Raw genomic sequence first — 10,115 nt, 5'->3', positions numbered from 1 at the left:
TCTTCAGGGACATTCATGCTTCTCTTCAGAAGTATACTAAACTTCATACTTTTAAAATATTTAGCTTTATTTTGAAAATCTTACTCCATTCAAATCAAAGGGGAAAATTTCACTTCAGCATAATTTCAGGTATCAAAATGTTGAACTCTTCAGGGACATTCATGCTTCTCTTCAGAATATTTCTAAACTCCATACTTTTAAAATATTCCTGCACCTTCTTGACCTCAGCCCCCTGTAACCTCACTGTTCCACTTACCTCCCTCTCATTCATAAACATGTATTCTGTCTTACCACAAGTGACTTTCATTCCTCTTCTTTCCAAAGCAGACCTCCACCTGCTTTCTGCTCTCACTACAGATCACAATGTCATCCGCAAACATCATTGTCCACGGAGATTCCTGTCTGACCTCATCTGTCAACCTGTCCATCACCATAGCAAACAAGAAGGGACTCAAAGCCGATCCTTGATGTAGCCCCACCTCCACCTTGAACTCCTCTGTCTGACCTACAGCACATCTCACTACTGTCATACTCCTCTCATACATATCCTGAACTACTCTGACGTACTTCTCTGCCACTCCTGACATCCTCATACAGTACCATAGCTCCTCTCTCGGCACTCTGTCGTACGCTTTCTCTAAATCCACAAAGACACAATGCAGCTCCTTCCGACCATCTCTATACTTCTCCATTAACATTCTCAGAGCAAAAATGGCATCAGTAGTGCTCTTTCTGGGCATGAAGCCATACTGCTGCTCACAGATATCCACTTCCTTTCTTAGCCTAGCTTCCACTACTCGTGCACAACTGTTCTTAAAGATAGGCACTAGTACACTTCTTGTTCCTCCCTCTTCTGGAAATAGGTGTTAACTACAGCCATTTCCATCCTCTTAGCAAAGTCCACCACCATCTGTCCTTCTAGGTTCCTTCCCTTAACACCAAACCTGCCCATCACCTCCTCATCACCTTTGTTCCCCTCACCAACATGCCCGTTGAAGTCTGCCCCAATCACCACTCTCTCCCCTCTGGGAATACTCTCCATCACCTCATCTAACTCACTCCAGAATCTCTCCTTCTCTTCTAACTCACACCCTACTTGTGGAGCATAACCACTGACTACATTCAACATTACCCCTTCAATTTCCAAATTCAAACTGATCACCCTGTCTGACACTTTCACCTCTAAAATATTCCTCACGAGCTCCCCCTTCAGGATCACTCCTACCCCATTTCTCTTCCTGTCCACACCATAATAAAACTGTTTGTATCCCCCTCCAATGCTATGCGCTTTGCTACCCTTCCACCTGGTCTCCTGCACACACAGTATATCTACCTTCCTTCTCTCCATCATGTCTGCCAGCTCCCTACCTTTCCCTGTCATTGTGCCAACGTTAAGAGTCCCTATTCTCAGACCTATACTCCTGCCTTTCCTCTTCCCTGTCTGTCTACGAATCCTTCTACCTCCTCTCCTTCTTCAACCAACAGTAGTACAATTTCCGCCAGCACCCTGTAGATCAACAGCACTGGTGGCGGGCGTTGTTAACCCGGGCCTCGACCGATCCAGTATGGAATTCATACTGATGATTTGCATGTTTAAATTTGGCATGTTTTTACGCCGGATGCCCTTCCTGATGCAACCCTCTCTATTTATTCGCGCTTGGGACCGGCAAAGAAGTCACTGGCTTGCAACCACTGTGGCCAGATTGGAAAATGTTTGCTTCTAATCGGTGAAAACAAATCATCTAAGGACGTGTGTGTGAGGTCTTAAGACTAGCTTGGACCCAGAAGCTACCAGATGACACACAGCAAGGCAGAGGGCAGGGGTGGGAGAGACAAGAGACCCTTAACCCTGCTGCTGATGATCTATTACTACCATTTCCTGTTGTGACTCCAAAAGATCAAACTCTCCTAAAGCTGCCACACTGAAATGTGTCTGACATGAAACCAGGAGTTTTTTTCTGGCAGAGAAATTTCTGCCAGAACAAGTTGGATCTGGATCTGGCACCTTTCAAATTGTTACTGGAACATATTTTAACAGACCCAGCACCTCATTTACATATGAAAGAAATGAATATATGAATAATATATAAAAGGTCCAAGATCTAATACTTTCAGTACAGCTAGCCTTTTACAACAGCATATTGGAATAATAAAATGAAATAAAAACAGGCACTTAGGCTAATTATGTTACAAGGTAATCAGCCTGCACAGGTCACACTGGGTCAGGTGCACATTCAGTGTTTACATTAAATTAGCCACAGAGCGAAAATGTGAAAAAGACAGATGAATTTGCTAAAGCATTTCAAGCCACAGCAGGACTAAGCTAGTCAGAAATCAGAAGCTAAACAGGCCAAGCTAGACCCAGTAGGCTAATCATATCAAAGCTGTAACAAAATCATCATTCTAACATCTTAAAAACACCTAAAGTGAGAAACTTTCAGTCTAAGCAGGATTTGGAAAATCTCATTCCTGCATTAGTTTCTAGTAAGGTAGACTACTGTGATGCACTCCTGATTGGCCTCCTCAGTAAGACCTTTAAACAGCTGCCAGAAAACTGACAAACACCAAGAAGAGAGAACACATCACTCCAGTCCTTAGGTCTTTGCACTGGCTTCCAGTTAAATACAGGATTCAGTGTAAGGCCCTACTGATTGTCTCCAAGTCTCTCAATGGTCTGGGCCCAAAACACCCCAGAGATGTTTGCTGAGTACAGGCCTGGTAGGTGTCTCAGATGTGCAGGGACCGGTCAGCTAGTGGTGCCCAGAGGTCAGACTACAGTGAACAAGGTGGAAGGGCTTTTAGCCACAATGCTGCCCACAGCTGGAACCAGCTCCCATTAGGATTTAGATCTGCCCCAACTGGAACTACTTTAAAAACTAAAGACTGATCTTTTTTCCTCTGCTTTGAATTAATGCATCTTAATTCCACCCAAGTTTGTACTTTATGAGCTTCTATTTTTGCTTTTATTCTATTTTCCTTAATCCACTGATTTGTTACTTTTACTTTGCATTTAAGTAGCATTTTAATGTTTTATCTATATATGCATTTTAATGCTTTACCTACCTGTGTGCATTGTGTTAAGCACTTTGAATTGCCTTTGTGTATGAAAATTTGCTAGGTAAATAAACTTGCCTTGCCTTTCAGCACACCCCTGCTCTGCTCTGCACATGCACCACATTCACAACAATGGAGAGGTGCACAGAAAAATAGTTTTACTGTGATAATGTAAACCTGCATCAGAACAGTGGTGTCAGATCTCCTCTACTCTGTGCTCAGAGGATCTGCAGAATAATGAACAAGTTTTAAAAGGCTGATTATTAATCTAAGTGCACAGTTTTATTTCTAACATGCTGTTTGTTTTATTACTATGAATAGTTTTTAGCTTACTATTGCTGACTATTCATTCTATTTTCTTTTTGTATTATTTTTATTTGAATTTCTTCTATGGCTCACTGCTATTTTGAAATGTTTTAATCCTAATTCACCTATGTAAAGCACTTGGTAACTATTTTGAAAATGACACTGTGTGCATATTGTATGTATAATTAAAGTTTGTTGTTATTCTCTACTAGTGTGTCAGTAAAAGTAAACTAACTCACCTTTTCTTGTCAAATAGCTGAGTAAGTACAATATTTCCTCTAAATTTCTGAACTGCATTACAGCAGAGGTGTAAAGTAGCATAAAATGGACATACTTAAGTCACATAAAAGTACTTCAAGATTATACTTAAAAATCTGTACACGGGGTGCCCCATAGCTGAGTGGTTATGACACAGCATACCATATATTTGGCAGCACACTGTGTATGTGATCTCAACAGATCGGGTCTGATAACTGACATTTGGCACAGGACTTTCCCGCTCTGTTTCCTGTCTGCTTCTCAGTGGTTTATTGTAAATAAAGGCTAAAAAGCCCCCACAATCTGACTTGAAGAATTTGTACACAATTGTAGTAAATATACTTTGTTAGATTCCAACACTGGGAACTGATGGCTACTAAGAGCTGGCAAATTCTTTTTTCACTGATCCAACACCAGATTAAAAACAATAACATTATTAAATCTGGCTTTGATGGAAAGAAAGACCACTACTGTGTTAGGCACACTTTCACATAAAAGTAAAAAAAAAATTCTAAATGAAGCTGAGAGGACAAAATGATTTTTCCATATCAGCATTATACATTCCATCCCAGCCATTCAAAATACATCCAAATACATAACTCCAGTTTTCCTTGTTTTTTGTACAGTGACCCTACATAAAGTATGTGACTCACTGTGGTTGTTATTAGAACTGTTTCCTGTATTGCTTTGTGTATATTCTGTAAAATCAAGGACAAATGATGAATAAAGAAAGAAATGTCTGGACTTAGGAAAATGACTCTACTTTTCCCAGTTTCTGAAAACTGATTTAATTATAATGTTGCATGCAAGCCAGTCACAGAAATATGCATGCAACAATGTGAAGCGTGTCAGTAAAGTCATCATTATGTTACATCACATTTTTATCCTACTGACTGCACTGTTCTTTTTTTTGTACATCCCATCTGTATCTTTATCTTGCATGTATCTTCATTTCTTGCTCCAGCAGAACCACAGTATGAACATCCAGTGACAGATGACTGATAACACTAACATTAATCCTGACTGCCATATTTAGCATCAGTGTGAACAGGACCTAGGTCAAACAACCCTCCTCACACCAGCATCCCCAGCAAAAATAACTCCATTAACTGGTTCCCATGCACCGTTCTCTCCGCTTCCTGTTGTCTCCCAACTCCCCCAAACACACACTCTTATCTATCTCTCCATCTCTCTCACACACACATGCACGCACACTTCCTGTCATGACAAGGTTGAAATTAAAGCAGGCTGTTTGGACCCCTCCACAGCTTGCGGTGAGATTAGGAGCATTTTCTCATAGCCTTATGCAGATAGACCACTGTCTCAGTGCTCAGTGGGAGTCAGCAGTGATGGGATATAGTATATAGCAAGTTTGTGTGTGTGTACCATATGTTTATATTACATTATGTGGACAAATGTTTGTTCAGTACCTTTGTTTTGTGGGCAATTTACCTCGTCTTTACAATTTCAAATTGCTTTTTGTGGCTTAGGACTTGGTTTTAGGGTTCAGGTTACAGTTACTGTAGGTTTGGGTAGAGTTGAGATTAGTCAGGGTTAGGGTGTGTGAAGAGAGCAAAATTAATCCCCACTCAGTGTTCACAGAGGCTCGTGTCAGCAGTGGAAGCTGTGGGACCTTCAACAATACACGAGAACAGTATAGTGGCCTGTTAGTTAACAGCAGCTACATTAGCATGGCTCTCAAATGTTCAATTCCAAGGCACTGTAAAGGCTAATATATTCTGAGTAGAATAAAAAAATCTGAATATAGGATTTAGAGGTTTAAAGTAGTAATAATAATTTTTATATTAACAATGGGCCAACTGACTGTAATATGAGTGGGGCTGTTCATAATGACAAGGCCTCAGCTATCACTAACTCTGGAGTTCCCCTCCTCATCTCTGCATTGTTTTGGTTTGATGGCCCACAGTTTCACTGTTTTGGATCACATTCACAGCTCTCATCACCCTCAGAAATCCAGCAGAAACAGGCAGCTGTAAAACTACTGTATATTAGCAGCTAGGACTATATGAGCAGTAATGATCAGTTCAGAAACAAAATATAGTTTTCATTTATAAGTCTAAATGTGAAATCATATGCAGCCAGAAAAATGCTAAGAACGTTTTAAAGTCTGTGTAGTTTGTGTTTTGCAAGAGGAAGAGAATTGCTTCCCCAAAACTTGTTTTATGCAAATGAATGTATGAATTTCACCTCATTAGAGTCACTTTGAAATGGGGACCTATTTGCACTACCCCTACAAATATCTTATGTTACATGATAATGACTGATGCTTAATTCAACCAGATGTATGTCATTGTGACTCTAATAGCTGTTTTGGTATCAGTGTGCCAGTGGAAAACTACCTACCCATTTAATTCAGTCCAGTCACAGGGATGTGGCTGAGCTGAAACCTGCCAGGCTGGTTTTAGCTGTGCGGGCATGTGCAGGTGGGTAGGATCAACAGAACACCACATAACATTGGCCACTCACCTACAGGGTATTCACTCCATCAAAACAAATGGTTTGGAGTCTACAAAGCACAGAGTTGCCAGCATGAAAGAGTTACTGTACATACAGTGTTCATCATTGCCATCATGTGGTAGCTTGCAAAGTAGATATTAACATAAAGTCACTAAACAACACTTATCTCACTTTCATTTTGATTTACTGCAGGAAATAACAAATCAGTATTACACAGAAAGCAACTTGGTTGAATTTATTGTTAAATTGTTGTGCTATGTGCCGCAGATCATCTTTTGGTCTGAGAGTGAAATCAAAGCTGTAACAAAATCATCATTCTAACATCTTAAAAACACCTAAAATGAGAAAATTTCAGTCTAAGCAGGATTTGCAAAATCTCATTCCTGCATTAGTTTAGGTTCAAGTGAACGGGTGATAGAACACTTCCGCGTGCTGTTGTGGTTTAGTGGAAAACAAATAAATCCACAAATCAAGAAATATTCCAGGCAGTTCTACAAAAAAGCACCACACACCTTGTTTAAATAAACATAAGTCACTCTGCAAATATTAACCAGAATATTTAAAAACTAGATCACAGAAAATAATAATCTCATTAGAAAACCTTTGAAGGTGTGTGTTGTTATCAAGCTGATTAAGTAATTCCTGTTTACTGCGGTAGAAGGTAACTAAGTACATTTACTTAAGTACAATTTTGAGGTATTTGTACTTTGCTTGAGTATTTTCATTTTCTGTTACTTTATACATTTTAGAGTTAAATATTGTACTTTTTACTCCACTACATTTATTTTTATAACTTTAGTTACTAGTTTCTTTTCAGAACCAGATTACTTTAAAAAATGCGGTATGATTTTATTGACAAGCTACCCAGTAGTAATTCAATTTAAAAGCATATAACCAAGTTAAAACTAGCTCCCCCTTTACCAGCTGTAACATTAAATGTGGTGTGCACAATATTGAATGCATCAGTAATTATAATCCAATAATATGATGAACAGAAATGTTAAATGTGCTGAGTACTTTTACTTGTAGTACTTGAAGTATGTTTTGATTCTAATACTTTTATACTTTTACTTAAGTAACATTTTGAATGCATGACTTTAATGTGTAACAGAGTATTTTTACACTGCTGTATTGCTGCTTTTACTTAAGTAAGGGATCTAGATGTACTTTATCGACTTATATTTTAAAAAAACACATTGAAGCTTTCACTGAAAAATTCAGCTTCATCTCTTAAGGTTTTTTCTAATAAATTTTAATAGTAAACAAACAACATTTAAAGTTATTAAAACATCTTAAATGATTATTTATTAAGAGGTTAATAGTCGAAAGCTAATCTAATCTGCTTCATCAAAACTATGTGAGTGCGGTTTGGTGAGATTTGATAAACAGTGACTAAGCAGCCCACCAACTGTCATTCCATTCTGACTCATATGGTGCCTAATCCTAGTCACTGCAACGGAACCTTTCCCTGAGTCCTACCCACTTCCAGTGAAAAGAGTATAGAAACATATACAGAAATACAGAAATCTCTGAATGTTTTAAGCCTACTTTATTGAGACCCCGTGTGTGGTTTGGGACACTAAGATCGAAGTGTGCAAAAATGATTGAATTCACAAGCAGCTCCCCCTTTCTGTGTTCCCTTTTCCATTGTTTTTCTGAGTACCATTACCTTAACTCTCCATGCTATTTGGAAAAAAAAAAGTGTCAATGTAGAACAAATTTGAGTTATCACTTTTGGGTTGCATGTGGACCAACCAGTCAAAATCACAGGAGTGGGACTGACATGAGGATATAATGAGCTTGACCTTTGACCCCCAATGAAATAAAGTCAGGTTTTCTATGAAGACAGGACTGGAAGACACATAGCAGATGGGCAAACAGGCACATGCTATGGTTAAGAACAGCACTCTACTCTCTTCACAGAGCAGGTCCCAAGATGGTGGCTCACCACAAAATGACATTTTCCAGAAGCTTCCCTGAAGTAAGACTGGGTAGGTATGGCAGGTAGGTGATAGTTAATACTGCTAGATGATCGGCAGGTCCCCATAAAAAAAACAGTAAACACAAAACGTTTCCAAGCTGGCTAACACAGCAAAAATACTCCTCCAGAAAGGGGGAACATGTAACAAAATGTGTCCAAAAACACCAAAAACTCAACAAATACAGAAAGCAGTCCCACTAGGCCACAAGCAAAAAACACTGAGCTCAATTTCCAAAATAGAATAACCAAAAGACTGCAGTAGAGGCACAGACAAAGGGCAATTCAATATAATTTCATTTGTATAGCACCAAATTACAACAAAAGTCATCTCAGGACACTTTACAAAGACTAGACCTTACTATTATTATTATTATTATTATTATCATAGAGGAAAAACCCAACAAATCCCCCTTGAGCAAGCACTTGGCGACAGTGGGGAGGAATTTGAGAGCCAAAACTAGAGGACTAAAAAAATGTCAAATCCCAGGTGACTTACAACACAGAGTGGGTACCAAGCAGTAGTGATGGTCAAATGAGGTTTTCCTGAAGCACTGAGGCTTTGCAGCCTAGTGTATCACCAAAAGGTTCATTACTCAAAGCCTCATTAGACTCAGCATTTAGTAGTGACACCTACTGTTGAAAAGTGTGATGTGTAGCCATCATCACTCATACCGTTGACAGTGCAAATACTGAAAGAGGAAAGGGGGAATTTTGATTTTTATTTAGAAACAAAAGTTTCTATTATATGACATATGTGCTACCCTTTATCTTACAGGGAGATAATTCGGTTTATTAATTGTGGCTTCATATTCTCACTGTCAAGAGTTGACTCAATCATGATTCAAATCCTCAGTACTAAATAAATACAATTAAAAGAACAAGCATGCTGTAAAGTCTCAGCATTCTCTGCAAACTAACCATCCAACTACAACGGCAAACGTTTCAGGTTTCTCTATCCTTATATCAACAGGGCAGAGGCAACGAGCAACAGGTGAAACAGGTGGAATCTGCCTGGTGATCTGAATCAGCCACTGACTGGTAATATTGAAGCTGGAGAGAGTGAGGTGGTGAAAACCTGGAGGTTCATGTCAAAAATAAGACTCCCCAACAGGAAGAGAGGCTCAGAACATACCAATAATAGTCAGTGAGACCATTTTTTAAACCCTAAATTGGTCCTGAAAATACAGTCAAAGTCTTCTGTGTTTCAGTTTATAGGGGTGGATTGTTATAATTTTTGAGCGGTGGAGCCCCTGGAATGCAGGACACACCATCTTGCATGGGCTGTGGGGGATAGCTAGTTTATGGACAAGATTAAAGCAGGGTTCTCCAGTAGCCTAAGCTTTGACAATAGAAACAAAAAGTACATCTGGAATGCATCCATGCTATTAGCTATGTCAAAGTACATGGGTGTTTCATTTCTATTTTTTTTCTTTACACACCATAGCTGATACTTGTGCATTGCCTGTAATGACATGACATGACAGGCTTTCTGCACTATAAAAAGTCTGTTAAGGCTCCAGGCCATGACCATCCCCACCCCATACCAAGAAACACCCAGTGCTAGGTGACTCACTGGCACCTTTACAGCAGACACAGATTAGCTACACCAAAACAACAGGTCAGCTACAACTGGATAATAACCGAATGTAAACGTATTCACAAGCAGAAAGAACAAGGCTCCATTCACTGAAAAGAAATCATGGTCACTATAAATAATAATACAATTGAAAGGAACATGAGTTCTATGTTCTTGAAGCCCATAGTTGAAAAGGAAATTATAGAGATAGTGAATAAATGTGGTAACAAAACATCTAGTGATAGTGATGGTATCACTATGACAACTGTTAAATGGGTAATTGAGGAGATATGCAAACCATTAACCCATATTTTTAACATGTCATTTCGACTTGGGCAGTTCCCCAATAATATGAAAATAGCAAAGGTTATTCCATTGTATAAATCTGGTGATAAGCACAACTTCACAAATTATAGACCGGTTTCTCTGTTGTCACAATTTTCAAAAATCTTGGAAAAACTC

Source organism: Monopterus albus, unplaced genomic scaffold, assembly GCF_001952655.1.
Source record: "Monopterus albus unplaced genomic scaffold, M_albus_1.0 scaffold137.1, whole genome shotgun sequence".
Taxonomy (NCBI): Eukaryota; Metazoa; Chordata; class Actinopteri; order Synbranchiformes; family Synbranchidae; genus Monopterus; species Monopterus albus.
Note: the sequence above shows the minus strand (reverse complement) of the source record.